The sequence below is a fragment of the Gasterosteus aculeatus genome, chromosome 7, assembly GCF_964276395.1.
Source record: "Gasterosteus aculeatus chromosome 7, fGasAcu3.hap1.1, whole genome shotgun sequence".
NCBI lineage: Eukaryota > Metazoa > Chordata > Actinopteri > Perciformes > Gasterosteidae > Gasterosteus > Gasterosteus aculeatus.
Window position 1 is genome coordinate 25,629,605 of NC_135694.1, and position 17,579 is coordinate 25,647,183.

Sequence of the window (17,579 nt, forward strand, 5' to 3'; positions counted from 1 at the left end):
CTCAAAAACAGCTACTTTGTTCAGCAGCAATAAACAATCTTTAATCCATGTTACCTTGAGTACACTCTCCTTTATAGGCCTTTTCTGTGCCTTATAGGAGAAGAGGCATTTCCTGCAAGTTTGGCCCAATTTCATCTCTGCCACAGAGAGAAAAACAATGTGTGTTATCGTCCGCTGGGGATTCCCGCCTCTATTGGGCCTCCTGCTGATCAGGGACTACCAAAGTTGGGTTTATTCACTAAAGGTAGATGTCGCAAGAAGGAGTGCGCCGCGGCAAAATAAATCAAAGTTTCTCCTCAAACATCAGAGAGGTGCGGGGCTGTGAGAAAACGCTTCTGACGGACGGGTTTATCATGGGAATAGCTGCATCCTGAAAGGTCACGAGTAAACTGACACCCGCTTCGCAGGATGAATTGCAATTTGCCGGGGTCAGGTGCGGTGTGTGAAATGATTCTCAGAACCCGTGGCGGCTGAATATATACGAGGTTGACTTCAAGCTCGCTTTGAGTCAGACAGACAACACGTGATTGTATGTTAAAAAAAAAAAGTGGTGCTTTTCAGCTGCGTGGCTTCCCCACATCATAACGATTCTGTGGCAACTCACATTAAGACGCTCATTAAGAGACACTCATGATAATAATGATAATATACAGCGTATAAAAAATACAATATTCCGCACCACACACCATATTCTGTTTAGTTGTTGTTGCCTACATCAATACGCCAGCACTCATTATCTCAGGGATTATTAGGCAATAAAACACACCTGGAGGATGAAAGATTAAAACCCCGCTACTGATTGTGCATTTGCAGAAATCACACAGACTCAACGCTGCAGGAACTTGAAGTAAGCAGCTCTTACTCGAATCCATGACTGACATCAAACAACAGGGATCTTGATGTGATACGTTTCAGTGAACACAGCGAGAGATCTTACGACGTTGCTCTGCAAAATCAAGAGTGTAAACAGGTGAGAGAGCAAAGCAGGAGGTGTGCCATGCACTCAAAAAAACAAACTCAACACTGTTTGTGATACTGTTGAAACGATAAACACATGTGGTGTATTCATTTGACATGGCAGAGGGTTACCTGCTGTCAGCAGACTGCAGTTTGCCTCGGGCACTTACATTGTAGAAGAATGCCGCATTTTTACCCAACGTACCACATGGTCATTGTTCACCAGCTGTTTAGCTCAAGCTTCCATTAAAGGACCGGTGTGGGTTGGATGCCTCGTCGTCCTCCTGCAAGACCCAAAAAGCAATTCTAACAGGCCTTTAGAAGCTATCGTCAGCAACATTGTGTAATATGCCCGATCTACTTGAGGCACAGTTCTGTGCGTAAAGTAAAAGTTGTTCCACCCGTGTGTGTAAGGTCCAAGGGCGTGTTAGCGTCCATGTTAAGGTACTGACAACCCTTATGATACATGATAGATATTATACAGTAATAACCTCTGATGCGGAAAGGCATGGCTCCCGATTAACTCTTAAATAACTGCACAAGCTGCTACGTACCTCAAGATTGTTGCATGAACTTTAAATAGAAGCAGATGCCTCCTATTTTGCTATTTATAATCCAATATCCTGTAATTTCCATGATGAAACATGAATTTACGTTTGTATTGCCGTTGTTCGTCGGTGAACAATTTGTGTCTGATCAATCTACCTTGAGCCAAATTCGCAAACTTTTTTTCCAGATATGCTGTCATATAATTGTTCTGCTTGCTCTCGAGTTCACAAAAAGAAGTGTCTTCTAAAGTCACATCATAAACAAATTAACAAATGGAAAACCATTGAAAATAATTTTGTGTCAAACAAGGAAAAAATGTATTACCAATAATCACGGACGGAAACAGTGACTGCTGATATGCATTTTGAATGAACCAGTTCAATTTAATTTGTCCTGGTACGGAACAAAGATGAGCCTGACCCACATGCACTGAGACGTGATGCAGATTTTGGATTAGAGATTAAAGACATCAAATATAAGGGTTGCTGACTTTGTCTTCAAGCTCAAAGGCATTCTTGGAAATAATTTCTTTTATTTAATCAATATAGTGCTTCAACATTTTTTAGCCAATGCTTTCATAAATGGAAGAGCTGACTAAGACGAAAAAACTGTTTTGATTTGTTCGCTGACTCATATTGAAACATTTATGCATCTCTCTAGTTGCATGTTTTACTAATAACAATGCATAACTGGGAATAGATTTCTTCAAATAACCCGAAGACACAAATACATGCATGTTTTCCTCTGCAGTCAAGTGTGGAGTGCAGGCAAGAGTTCAGAATGGAAGTCGGCTGGTACAACGTCACCCTGCCTCCAAATCAGTGCAGAATTTATTTGCTTCTTCATATTTAATCTGTGCTACTCAGGAGACCATTGGGTACGTTCCCGTTCCCTTAATTGCATCCACGTCTTCCTCCTCTACGAACAGACATTGAGTATAAGGATAGTCATGAATATTCAATATAAAAGACCTAATGATAGTCATCAACGTAGTTGAGTAACTATTTTCTGCTTCCGAAGAACCCGATGCACGAGCAGACAGTGACCAGATTTTCAATGCTTCACCAAACCCTGAGTTCCACAGCATGTCAGTATTTTGCCTTTCAAAAGAAAAGAAAATGTAAACTTCTATTTAAGATTTGCATAGTTTGGATTTGGGATTTAAAACGAGTATGCTAATAATCTTTCCAACCATCCTTCAAAGTAACACAATAATCTTTAAAATAGACTGTGCATGTGTCAAATTTGACTGTTCTATGTATATTGTACAGTAAATGTCAATTATTTCATGAAATATTTCATGAATAATAAGCTCATTGAGGAGGGAAAAAAACCAGTTTAAGTATAAATTCTGCTGAAATTTGAAGTAGAGTATATAAATAGGATATTTATGCAAATTTAAGCAAGCGCAAAGCGGTAGGGGGGGGTTGCCACTCGGGCACCGATGGAGCCGGGGGACTTACAGCATCATTACAAAGGGTCCTCCACCCTGCAGCACCCAGGACGGAGCCACGGAGGGCTGCTCAGCTGCGTTGGGTCCCTCCCAACAAGCTGCTACCTCGGCGCGGCCCAGACGAAGCTTCGCACGCGGCTTTCTACACGCCTGTGAAGGCAGCTACTCCTTAGTGGCTGTGGCCTCAAAGAGACGTCTTATTTCCATTCATTTTTGATCTCAGGACTTGAATTGTCACATTCAAAAACACATTTATCTGCCTACATATAGATTCCCCTGTAATGTAATCAGCCACATTCAACTGTTATGAATCCAATTTGACTAATATATTTGTACCTTTTGACTAGTTTTGTTAATTTTTAGTAAGTTTGCTCAGAATTGTTGTTTTAGTTGATGCATTTTTGTGAAATTAGTATATATATGATGAAATGTAATTAGTTAGACTCCACCGAAATATGATTGCGGCGATGCTTTCTATGTTTGACCAGCTCTGTTTGTACATGTTCAAGAAGCTGTGATTTGTTTTGTTTTAATCAAATGTTGTAATCTCATCAGCACGATACTAATCATACTAGTCAACGAGCTGCCTGTATATTATTACGAGCTGTGACCCATCTACTGCTCTTACATCCACATTTCAAGGATAAAAAATTCACGATTGATCAACCAGGCTGTCTAATTCAAAAGAATTGTTCAAATTATGCCTTACGGCCTTTTACTTATAAATATGGAGGACAAAACAACAATTTGGGAGTAACTCTGCATAATTTAAAACTCTTTTCCTTGAGTGATTGAAAAAACCAAACAGTTTATGCAAAAAATAAAAGGTAAGAAAAAAAGAGAAGAAAGAGAAAAGTCATGAAGCTTCCATCTAAAATCCAGATGTTTTAAAGACTGATCTGAATGCAGAAAAGCCGTTGTGAATAGTAAATTGTTACCACTGTGCTCTGTGATGTCTGCATCCATCATGTTGCAAATAATAACTTGATGTTTTTTTTTGCAAGATTAACCGTAGATTTCAATATTGTTGAATGTTAACGCATCAAGGATACATATAAAAGTCGAGTCTGCGTTTAAAAGATTTAACAGTTTCGGTGTATTTCAAAACAACTGAACTAATCTGCACAAAAAAAATAAATCGTCAAGTCAAGCTTACTGAACTTATTGGAATGATCATTCACCGGTTTGTTACAGCATAACTCAAGTTCACACTATACTCATATCATACTAGTAAGGGTGCAATTAAATGTAACATAAAAGTGATTTGTAGCAATAACAGAATCCACCACATGAGGCTTAATTATTGTTTCCCTTTTTGGGGGAGGTCTGTGGTTTGGATGCTTTGTCCATCTTCTACCACTCTCCTGATACAAGGGTCAGCACAACGCATTATTTACACACGCAGCAAGATTACCGACCCCCACAGGGTTCGAGTCTTTAAGATAAGCTGAGCTAACTGACGTCTGGCTGGAGCGTCATAGTTCATATGGAGATGAGTGGGAAGCTAATCAGTGTTTTATACAATTCACACCCATTAAGTGCGACACATGTGTGAACAGGGCCAGCTTTTAATATGGTTTCCCCTTGAGCCGTGTGCACGTGAAACACTAAGGTGATACTACTCTTCTTCAGGTGTCACCTTGACTTTTGTTATAGCACAAAGGAAAGTGTGATTATTTGACGGAGGTCATAATAACAACATAGTGATGCGATTCCTTTGGGCATCTGCGCGGAAGTTTCCAGCTCTCAGTTCTAGTCATGAGATTTTTTCCAAAGTGCATCACGGTGTACCGACTTCAAATGTCATGTTCAAAACAACAGTCTGTTCTCTTTATGAATCTTACATTTTATTCCTTTATTCCTCCTTTTTCAGTCTTCAGTCTTTCTTTGGAGGCAACTTACTCAATCTTTGATGACGAGCTGCACTCTTCTATGTGACTTGAAACCTGAATTACTCTTAGAATACATTGTTTTTGTTCTGTAGTAGGTGGAGGTGGTTGAGCTGGAGGAGTTGTTCCATCGGCTGGTCATTTAATAAAAAAAAAAATCACATTTTTGAAACACATTTCTCAAATGAACAACACGGTCTAATAGTTGACCAAAATATGTTTATAGTATCAAATATTAAGACAACTAAAAGGATTATTTTCAGCTATTGCTAATTTTAGAGTATTTTCTTGCAGATATATACCACGTAGTACGTAGCAATACATATCATGCATTAAGAAAACAACAGTATAGCAAAAAGTAGCAGCAGAAGTAGCAATGTAATCAAAGTAGTTTGCATCAAAGGGCCAAAGAAGAGTCATATTAAAAGATGCATTCACACTATTCAACGTTTAATGCCACAAAACGAGAGACAAACTATCAGTCCGCAAACAGAGATTGCTGTTGAAGAACGTTTAAAAAGATTGCCACTTATTATACAAACGTATCGGGATTAACAGAATATCTAATCTTCTCTATCTTTAAAAGGGACATGATATCACTAATCCAATACGGGGAGAGACATCGGTATTTGGCACCAATTAGGCGTCACACTGCAGCAGCACCAGCAACGAAAAATGTCAAATCATGCTTTATACATCTACTCTCAGTCGGGTTTTTCTCTGCATATTATGTTCACTGATGTTTTGCATCTGTGCAAAATATTTTTACTTCAGCTGCAAGCTTCAGAGATATAATCACAGGCCTCATCAACATCGGCATCAGCAACATCATCGCCCCTGCCACCAGGCTGCTCTCTTCATCAACAGCACAGCCGTCATTATCCCCGTCATCATCCGCCACTTGATCCTCTTCTTGACCGTTAACTCGTATCTCTGCATCAGCTGATTTCCTTATGATTGTTGTATAATTCAAAGAGTAAACGGAAGGTAAAAGGAAAATGAGATGTTTGTACAGACACTCTCTTCACACTGTGTGCTGCACAAATTGCTTTTATCGGGGCACATGAAAGTTAGTGTATAAAAATATAGAATATATATATATATTTTTTTTTATAGATAAAAATATAGCATTTTTAGGTATTCAACAATGAACATTGTGTTGAAACTGTTTTGAACTCTGTTGAAATAATTGTAATCACGCATACAGCCATGCAGAGAAAGAAAAACAGGTTTTAACATGTGAGCAGATATGGTGCTCTTGCTTTAACCACAGACAGAAGAACTTAATTAAAGTACTGATTCCATACTGAACAGTGAGTGGATGTTTACTGACCTGGGGTTAAATGTTATCAGTGACACAGACCACTATAACAGCTGACATATTCACAAACCAGCAAACCAGGTAATTAGGTAGCTGCACAACACTGGCTACAGACATAAACATGGTTGTGTGCACACAGCACCCTCATTAGGTAAATGCACTGTAGGCGTTGTAAAGGATAAAATGCATGCACATCTGTTTGCTATAGCTGTAACACCATTTGAAACGCAATTCGGTTGGGTTACAGCTAAATGTGATTTAAACGACAAGACAGCAGGCAGGCATCCAGCACATATGGCTGAGCCCTGCAAAACGGACCTATATGCTAATCGAAGCACGAGCCCAGTCCTGCAGGATCACAGCACAACCCTTATCGTACTCAGGGGTGGAGGTCCATCGGGGGCTCATCGTTATCACCATCATTAGCGAGGGATCAGCTCTTGTACATCTATCAAGATGGAATGTATTCACTTCTAAGTCGGCGTTTGGTTACACACAGGACACGATCTTCACTGCAGAACTATTGGTCTATTTCTTTAAAAGACTGACATTGTCCGCTTTCCGCCGAATCTACTCGGTTTCAGCACGTAATGACATAAGTGGTGTGTGTGGAGCGCAATTCAGTCAGACGCTGTCAATCCGACCCAGGTGAGCCAAAGCAGAAGCGAGTGGGAGAATTCCTATCTGAGATTCTCTCTGTGAATATCGGCTACAGTGGGCTGATGTTGCAGGAAATAGCTTCGCGGCCAAACATGCGTTCCGACCCAAAGCAGCCCTGCGTTAAAACGATGAATGAGGCGGCACTGAAGGAGGAGTATTACACAAGATCCAAATGGAAAATGTTTGAGTAACAGGCTACAGCTTTTAAGGCGTCTGAGGTTTTAATAAGTTAAGACCCAATTTGTGATAATTATGAAGGCTATTTTTTTTCATTTCAAGCTGTAAAGTAAACCGCTTTTACATTACAAATATCTATCGCAAATAACTTACTACAAAGAAGCTGAAATATAATGAATACAACTAGTATCGCGTATTGTTCTGATACTGCGCTCATGTACCGGTATCATAAAACCACTCAAAAGATGCACCCAATACCTCCGTGTGCACTCTCGCGCAGCCACTTTACAAGTAAGTCTCCTCCACATCAATTACTTTAGCTGCGAGGTTGTCAGCAGTGTGTCTGCCTTGCATCCGCATCAGGGTTCCCACCAGCGCATTGCAAGCTGAGCTTTGCTCGGCTCTTTCTTTAGTTATTTGTTACAAGTTTTTAACTGGTGTCTTAATTTTAAATTTTAAAATGGAAGCGACATCATGTTGCATGTTGAAGTTGTTCAGCGTCAGAAAGTGAAAGAACTTTGATGGAAATAAAATATGTTCTCAAAGTCTGTGTTATCATTATAATGTTATTATTAAACGCTCATATTGGTGGTTTTGGTGCGATCCAAACAAAAATGAATTAAGCAATTAATTATTGTTTTAGATATACAAATAACCAACTGCTTTTGTCTCTAATTGATCGATTTCAGCTGTAAATTGTTAGGGATTTCAGCACAAAATTAAATATTTTTCCAAAAACAAAGTGTTTGTGGACCGACATACTGTATTTTCTATGATGACTCCAATGACACCAGCGTGGCTGAAAAAGTGCAGAGAATTCCCATCATCAAAACATTATTCAATAAACTAATTATTGACGTATATTTTTAATTAATAACAATGATGCTCGCCCTTGTGAGCTAAACTGTGGCAGCGTAGAAAAGTCAGTATTGAGAGCATTTATTAAGCTAATGAAGTCTGTTGAGTCCAGCGTGCTGCAGCTCACACGCAGGTAATATAGAGATGATATAAAGATGAACTCAAGCAGCCACGCAGGTGAACACACCTAAAATGAACTGTGGGCTGATTTGTGTTTTTTTAAATGCATGTACATTTAGTCTATTAAAACATACCCTGTTCAAAAAGCAGTCTAAAGGAACCACACGGTAGGGGAGTTAACATTTACAGTACACATATCAAAGGTAAATTAAGCCCCTCTGTTACTGTGACACTTCAGATATCTGCACTTCTTGCAGTGCCTCTTTAGGACCGTACAAATCATCTAAAACATGATCATCATGAAAGCAAATTATCTCCTCTTTGAATGTAATTTCTTCCCCACTCAACTCTCAAGGAACACTTCAATTGCAGCAGAGATTTTATCCTCTTCTACATTACGTATCAATGCGTCGTCTTTAAATCAGCTCCATGCGCAAAAAAAATAAGAGACAACTCCTCCGTCCTGATCGTCAGTGACATTACCGAGAGCCATTACCCACAACCACTGTATACAACTAATGATGGAAATGTTTGCCCTTGAAATCCCAGTTAATAAGCAGCTCTGCTGTGACATCCGTGATTAGATCACCCAGTGCTGTCACATCTCATCCCGAGGAGGACGCCACCAGACAAAATGGAGAGCGGGAGCAAACGAGCATCCTACCCGCTGATTCCCTTCTTTTCGCACACGTGCACATACAGAAAACTACATACAAGGGCAACGGCTCATTGAGTGGGATCACAGAGCTCCGCTAAAGACCCAAAACGGATGCTGGCCCTGATGCGGCACGGAGCCTCCTCTTTACACAGGTGGGACACACAAGGAAAAACACCTTCATAGATAAAGCGGCCTCGGGGCGAGGATGAGATGCATGCGATAGCGAATTAGCATGAATCTGTTCCCCGTGACAGACGCCTGCACACACACACACACACACACACACACACACACACACACACACACACACACACACAGGGTGAATTGAAATAAATTACTGTGCCGGTGTTTACCGCACTGCCCCCCCCCCACACACCTATGCTGCAGTCAGTTGGGCCGTCTATAAGTGTGACAAGGCCGGTTCCGGGCACAGCAGAGATTGGCGTGATGGATGTGACATCTCTTGATCCAGGCCCGGCGTGCTGCGCCTCTCGCTGATCAACTGCGTCCACGTACATCTGCCATCCGCCGCCTCCACGTGACGCGATCGGGTGTAGGAGGAAAGGAAAGCATGCAGGGCTGTGCTCTTTTCACCTCTTCTCTTAACCAGGCCCCCCCCCCCATCCTCCAACACAGAAGCTACATTTCAGTCGCATTGATATTACCCCCCCCCCCCGAAAAGATGAATGTCTGTGCTGGTGAGAGTAACGTCTGGAATGAAAGAGAAAGATTTATTGAGCGATCTGCAACTAAGATAGCGTAATACCTCGGCAGCCCCGTCAGAAGTCCCTGGCAACACATCTGATGTTTTGATTGATCTGAAGTTCAATCAAAACGTTTCAACTGGCCAAAAGTATTTAGATTTTTCTTTATTTTTTTTTTCCCGTTCAAAGTTAGTGTCGTCTGAGATTTATTCAGATACGGGGAATTATGAGGCTGACATTCAAAGTGAATATTTGACCTTCCTCCTGGCAATAGTCTTTTCATAAAATACATTTTCCTTTCCGCGTGTTTCTTCTCTTTTCATAAGATGACAGCGACGCGCCGTGCAGGAAGCCAGCTGCGCTTCTATCGTGAACATTGCAACACTCAACCAGCCAGTTATTGGAGTTGGTTTTACATCGACATTCATTACCAAAGCATAATTAGCATTTAGTGATGGAAAAAAGAAATATATGAGAATTCATAAACCCAACCCACAGCAAGGTGGAATGTAAAATACTTAATATTGTTGCAAAATATTTCAATATGCAGTAATGTGGTGGTATTTTAAGAAGAAACTGCTTCTTTCACACTCAAATAAGCTTCTCAATCGGGGCCACTTAGCTGGAATTTTTTCCGTTTACTTTAAAAGGAAGACCACCTCAAATCCAAGACGATAGACTCGTACATCTCACGGCGCAGCTCTACTGGTATTGAAGAATAAAGTCCAGATTCAAATTGATCCCGTAGTAGAGATTCTCAGTGCAATGTAGTAAGATATGAGCCTTGTTGCACTGCCGTCTCCTCAGCACTGTAACTGCATTATGTATATCCAGACAGGGCGATATTGTGTTTTATATCTCTAAGGGCACCGATTATGCTGCCTGGGCATATTTTGGTTTAACGGTGCAATTTCAGCTTCCTTTTCTCATGCTGTCACCCGGTAACAACAATGGATGAGCTGGAATACTTTACGCCTGCAATGTAATGCAACACTTCTGACGGTGCAAAAGACACCTGTAAGGAAGAGAACGGCGGCCCTGCTCTCTTTAGAGGAAGGCTTATTCACGTTTAGTGGCTTTCATCTTTATCTCATTTTTCCGTACGATATTTATTTCTAATTACAACAAAACTGTGCAATCATGTACATGAACACATGTATTACTTCTATTAATTTTGTCTTTGTTAGTACAATATCCTGTTGATGAAGAATGGCAACTAATTGGACGCGGCGGCAGATTTAGCGGGAGTTCAGTTCTGAAAGCTGTGTTGTTTCCGCTTTACACAAATGAGATATTTCCATATCAACACTGAACGTGATTTTTTTTAAAGTGGGATTGTAGGTGCGACTTTTCCACAGTCAGTGTGTTACATTAAATGGCGTTCGGCGAAGCAGACCAACGCACAGCTGTGGGCCGGTTCAGCAGCCAAACAGAATTTAGTCGACTGAAACTAAAGGAAAAATCGATTTGTGTACGCTACATTGAAAAATATTTGCCCCGCTTTTATCTTTATATATATATTTAATATCACAAACAAGCCGGGCGACGTGTCAGGTAAAGTAAGTGATTTTGCCTGAGAGGCCTGGTGTCGGAAAGGGTTCCACAATGAAGCACTTCACGGTGTCATGAGTGAGACGCATCTTCCTAATTGCACTACCAGAACTGTCCTGGTTAACTGGAATGACATTAAGAATATTTCAAGTTGAGCAGCTTTGCATCAATTAAAATAACCGGTATGAATATCTACAAGAGACTTTGTTCCTTGTTCATAATGGCTCCATTGTCTCAAGCTGGAATTTGATCTGGTACATTTTATGTCATTTACATATTCAAGAAATCAGAGTGGAAATTCTCTAAGAACATTTTGTCACCACATCGCCCAGAGTGACAGGCTCCCAAGTGGGAACCTTTGCAGAAATCTGAGTAGCATTCTGCTTACAGAAAATTATAGACCACCCTCCGTTCCATTCCACCTACGATACCACCTGTGTTGAAAATAACGGGCAATTTGAGGGATTATTATATCACCGATATCAATCAAGCATTTCGAAAACTGTATAAGCAGAGTGCCTCCTCGCGAAATGTCAGTGTCCATATCTGGACTTTTGTACTGCTTTACATCCTTCTATCTACTCTAATAAGTTTAGGGCACAATGACCCAGATTAAAACATAACCAACAGCGAGCTGCTGATGTCACAACTCCAATTATGAAGCTTGCAGCTATAAAAAATATTTGTGCGTGAGATTTCAGTTACTGAAGTATTTATTTCCCTTTGAAATATTTCACAAATAATGAAATAACCCAAACTCGCCAAAGGTGTAGAGAGACCAAGATCTCAACAGTGACCTTTTTTTTTTTTTTTTTTTTTAATTTTGTCTTGATCCAGGGACATAATCCCGGTTTGGCGGTGCAGCTGGCGTGCTACTGAGTCACGCGTCAGCCCTGATTAGAAGCAGCAGTGGTCCGCGGGCCCCCTTCCTCTGCCAGAGCCAGGAGTGGAAAAGGCCAGGGCCCCCTCTTCAGTCTGTGGGTATGACCTTGATGGGGTATGATAGAGATGAAGCGACACGATTCGCAATGCCACACAATATCTGTAACCTTCCACTTCCCCAGTATGCATGCTGGAGCCATTGAGCTGTGACACACACACACAAATCAACCCTGCCGGGTCGTTTTTTCAAAGATTCCCCATTTCAAGCTTTATGTCATCCAATCGTCCGTCCGTCTGTAAATGTAAAAGTTAAATGAGAGAAGCTTTACAAAACAATCGCTTCAGCAATTTCCATCATAGAGCCGTATTTAAAGTAACACGATGATGTACACGCTTCATTCCATTAAGTGCTGTGAAATCAGATTGCGATATGTACCGTTGTGTTAGTTGTGGCTGCAGTGAGAACATCTCCTTATTAAAAGAAACCGACGCTGACGCTACCCGAACCCTTCAGTCTCCGTGGAAGCGGCGATGGAGACGGATGTCTTGTGAGTCATACCATAGCAACAGGAGTGTGGTGGAGATGCCACTGAAGGCACCAAAGAAAATACTGAGGGGTGAGTAAAATCTTGGCAGTTTTTGTATCCTGGATCAAAATAGAGCCGATGAGAAACAAAAATACACACGTAAAGCTGAAAGACAAAGGAAGCTCGGAGGGGAAATAAAATGGAGTATAGTAAAAAAGATATAACAAAAAGCCAAGACTGTGACACACCCCGCTGTTGTATAGTGCCACCTAAAAATATCCCCCACAGCAATGCACAAAAGTCACGCTCCAAATCGTATAGGCGTTTAGCTCTTGTTTTTTAGACTTCCTTGCAGTGAGAGGACGTGCAACGGATCTAAGACACGACACCTCTGCCTTCGCCGGCCACGAGCGAAGGGGGGCCGGAAGACGGCGAGCACCAGAGGCCGAGCCGAAGAGGTCACTTCATTCTAGTCAATGGGGAATCGGAGCTTGACGCGCTCCGACCTGTTCTGTGACTACAATGGTTTCAGTTTACCTACTCAGAGAAGTCAGACACAAAATGGTCTGCGTTACGGATGCAGCGGAATTTGCAAAGCAAATATGGTCTCCTGGAGGTGCAGCAGTGTACGCATGTGAGGTGTGCACGGGCGTAGTACACAATCTTGAGCTCCTCCCCACCCCCTCCCTCCATAGACGCATTACCATTTCAAAAAGCAGGAAAAGAGGATGGGGACAAATACAAATCAAACATATCCTTGAAAAAGATTAAAACATGAAAAGTCCATGTGATGCAATCCAAGAAAAGATTAAGTAAAAGCGTCTTTCTCTGTTCTCCTCCACTTACGAAATGCAGTCTTACCAAAGACTTTTGGGGAACTGACCAATGTTTGTTTTTTTTCAGCATTTTGTATTTTGGAGTTGAACCACACCACCCCCTCAGTCGACCCTGCGGAACGGGTGCCAGATGCTTTGCTGTACGGAGGCAGCAGCACAGGACGGAGCATTCTGGACTGCAGCTTTTAAGAAACCTTACGTTGTTATCACACAGGGAGAAAACCTCATCTCACAACTTACCCTCCCGATTTTAAAGCATTTTAAGGATAACAGTTATGATGAGGGTGCTTCCTTTGTTGCAGATGATGTGGCAGCTGCTCGACTCAACTACAGTTTCACTGCTGCTTTCCTATCTTTAAACTGCACAATCCTTTGGCTGAGAACATGAAATGCCTCTCAATAATAAATAGGCTACCTTAAGCTTTTCAGAGACAAGGGCCCTGCATGCTGCGGGACTCAAAACACCACCTGAACTTCACTTTTATCAACCCGGCGTCTGGCGGAATCAAACAATAGGTTATGCAGGATGCAGGCTGCATTTCGCAGGGAGAGCCACGACTGTAGGTGCAGCCCAAAGCACCGGACATGTCTTCCGGCTTGCAATTACGCGACCCCATCCGCAACCGTGTTGAATAAAAAAAAATAAAAAAAATAAAATAAAATAATACTACCTCTCCTCCACCCACCTGAACTGACAGTAAACACCGATAACAAAGCTGTTTGGCTAAAAAAAAATGTATCTGACTGCAATAAGTGAAATGTCCTGAAGACACCTTGGGACAAGTGTCAATAATTGGTGAGCGGCGCGCGGCTCCGCGATCGCCTGAATTGGAACACGAACCATATCCCGGATCACTGACATTGAAAACACACACACGCACGCACGCACGCACGCACACACATACGCGCGTGCAGACACCGATACACGGCTTATCTTGTAGCTGTGTGCCGCAGCACGCTGTACCGATGATTACCGTGTCCGCGAGGTCGGCTGTGCGTGGGAGGTGTGCGGTGCCGTTTACCTGCGCATCACGCAGCGATCCGCCACATGGACACGGAGCCCGGCTGGGTTGATAATCCCGGCAGGAGAGACGCGAGCACAAAAGAGGAGCGAGGGTGGTGGTGGTGTTGTGGTGGTGGTGGTGTGGAGGGGTTGGAGAGAGGGGAGGGGAGGGGGTGTGCAAAAAAAAAAAAACTATATTGAGCAAAGATGAATGCGGCAGATGAATATACGCGACCTCCGTCTTCCGAGAAGGAGGCTGCTGCGCTTGTTAGATCTCGCCGTGTCGATGGAGGCGGTCGGGGAAGGGGAAGCCCACAGCTCCTGCGTGCAGACAAAGATGCTTTCTCTCCTCCAGCGGCAGAGCCGTCACCCCCCCCCCCCCCCGCCCCCCGACACTTGATGGTAATAGTTTGGTAGGTACGGCTCACATGGGTTGAGGGCGCGGTCAGCCGCCGTTGACCAATCCCGCTCCGCGTCAAAATAACAGCAGCGTTGCCACGGAGGATTAATTTAAATAAAAAAAAAAGAAAAAGACAAACTACAAAAACGCTCGCAACCTTTTGGTGGTGGAGCAGGTGTGTCGTGTTTGGATACAAGCATCGCAGAGTATAGGAGTGCCATGTTAATGTTGTTATTTTTTTTCAAGGCAGGAGGATGGGATGAAGCGGGGACACGGGTCCGGTGACCTCACCGTGCCAACCTTTGCGTCCTCGGGCAAGACGCACCAGCTGCTGGCTGTTCCAAAAACTGCGTTTTTTTCTTTTTTACTTTTTTTCAAACACGTACATGTTTGTAATGACTCGTGTTACCGGCCCGGTGGTGCGGTGAACTGCGGGCCAGTTGTCTCCGTGTGGTGGTGTGTCTTCGTGACGTGGAGCCGCTCAACAATAAGGATCACATCACAATGTCATGGAAACATTCAGAGCCCCCTGGGGTCCCCCTGGGGTCTCCCCATCACAAATAATGTCAGAGATGGGATGCTACAATGGCAGTCGAAACACTAATTCAACGTATGTGTTTGATTTTGGAAATTATACAGGGGTTTCTCTGGTGGAGATGTAAAATGGGAATCCTGAAAAGGCAAGTAACAAAAATGGTTGGAATGTATTAGTGCTGCTAAGAATGGTTTAATCTAAATTATTCATGATTCATGCACATTTCATTTCCAAAAGAAAGTCCGAATGTGTTCATTGAAGGATGCACACAAAAAAAGGAGTGAGAAGATTCAGCAATAAATACGGGGGAGGGGGGGTTTCAGGATTTAACCTCAAGTTGGACAAAAGCGACATAACATAACCCTTTTAATAAACCTGCTCATGAGGGGAGGAATCGTTAATGAGCTGCCCTGTGAGTTCACTGTCATATTTCGACTCACTCTCCTATAGAAGGTCTTTGCAATAAAGGGGTGTTGGTGAGGTGGGATATGCTGTTAAATCGTCAAAGAACATTTGACTTGACTCCCCCTTGGAGTACACCCCCCGCTAAAAGCCTGTTAAGGTGAACCGGTAAGGATCTAAGCCCCCTTGTGAGAGAGATAAAATCAAAGCCATCTAGAATCTGCGGTTGAGGAATGAAAAATGTATGTTCTGAAATGTTTCTTTTTCCTGCAAAGCGATTTACTCTGAGAGAAAAAATGGGCTTGAATACACAAATAAAACGCCTCGCTGGAAAAGAGCAAAGCGTGTCCTCAACACATCTGTCTGCCAGTCACATAACAGACACGTTGCATCGAAATCCAAACAATGTCTTCATCACAAGGCTGATTGTTTCAAACCCTCCACTGAAGAGTAAAGTTAAGATCTATTTTAGAGGTCAAACGTCCATGCATGGTTGGCTGCTTCTGCTCGGCAGAGGTCGAGTGGTTATGAATTTCCTGTCTTCACGGCGGTCATCTAAAATCTTCCGCCTCCCTTGCATTTCAATGACTGTATGCGGCTTCAGCTTTGACTGTTGGCTCTGTATTCTTGTTTGGCACGGCTTAACTAACAGTAATATGGTCTTCAGTGTATTCCGTGAACTGTAAGTTGGACTTAACATTTTGAAAGATTTTTTAAATGTAATTTTTTCCACAGCAATAAAGTCTAAAAGAGAAACGATAGTCACGCTTCCGAGACCAGACGAGATCCCAATCATCAATTAGGGGGGGGAACCCTGTTTACTTTTCACTGTCCATTGAGCGTGTGTGCTGAAGTAATGTTGCCCCCCCCGCCTGGTCCTCGGGCGGTGCACCTCCTGTCACCGACTTCATTTCACGTTGAGCAAAATGCATGGACGGCCCGGCAGCGCCACTGCGTCTAACGCGTTGCCTATACGTGCGATGAATAATGCCTTCTCCTAATGCAGCAGGAAAATGCGTTGCCATTGACTCTAGACCATTTTGTTTGTTGGTCAACGGTACAATGGCTGTCTGCTGCGTCAAGATAGCAGGGAGACAACAATGCGCCTTTCCACCCCTTGTTATAAGACGCTCACGGGTGCACCGGTGAGCACAAGCACACAAAGTGGGCGAGAAAATGACAACTGTGATGCAGTCCAGTTGGGCTGTGCACTATTTTGCACCGGGTGTAATCATGGGCCCGAAGGCTCAGTTTCATCAGGCCTTCGGTGACTCGTCCACCACATCACTACTCTGCTTTGTGCGGTTCTTGTGATACACTCGGTCGTGCAGTTTAAGTTGTTTGCTCAGTATAATTAAGCGATTCATATTCATATCAAACCAGATAACTTAATGTCAGCAGTAGTGCTGTGAAAGTAAACAGCATCTCATACTAAGTCTCGGAGTACCCAACTGACTGCAAGCTTGTTTGTGTTTGTATAAATTGCTTTGCAATAACGTGCAATAGGGATTCACGGGTCAACATTGAGGCAATATTGATGAGTTATTTATCTAAATATTGGATTGGAAGTTTTGAGTAACACTTATGTGAAGTATTATTTACACTATACCGTTTGTAAATGTTAACATGGTGTAGCATCATTTACGTACATCATGTGGCTTTCATTCCAGTATCAGCAAAATTAGCGATGGCATTTTTAGCCATTTTTAACCCATGAAATGCTGATGTATATATGTTTGGTAAGAAATGTCAGTATTAACACCGGTATTGATGGGTTTCATCACAGTGCAGTCTTATAATTGAATTTACAGTTTAAAAAGCTCACTCAGTACACCTTTAACACATTACGCAAGGTTTCCACTATGACGTTACCTAATTTACCACCAGGTGACAGTATTCCTCCTGTGTTGGCCCCATGTTGACAGGTTCACAGGGACACTAAGTGCATTATTTGACCTGAGTAGAACACATCAACCCAACAACGTTCCTATGAACCAGCTGTGATTCATTGCCACCAGCGAACCTAATGCAAATCAGATGATTGGTATTCTGCAAACACAACACACTTTTAACTCTGCACAACAGAAATCTACAGTG

The 17,579-nt window shown here is 42.5% G+C and overlaps 1 protein-coding gene across 12 annotated transcripts in view; it reads right to left on the bottom strand.

The window, feature by feature from the left end:
- The window catches only part of LOC120821566 (neurexin-2), a 90,521-nt gene extending 76,001 nt beyond the window's left edge, over nucleotides 1-14,520 (bottom strand). For 10 of the 12 annotated variants that reach the window (XM_078106712.1, XM_040180263.2, XM_078106716.1 and 7 more), the window contains exon 1: nucleotides 14,165-14,498. The gene's annotated coding sequence lies outside the window, so the exon portion shown is untranslated. Of the gene's footprint in view, nucleotides 1-14,164 lie in introns of all 12 variants that reach the window. The other 2 variants (XM_078106711.1, XM_040180260.2) reach the window with 2 other exon arrangements.
- Nucleotides 14,521-17,579: the final 3,059 nt, after the last annotated feature.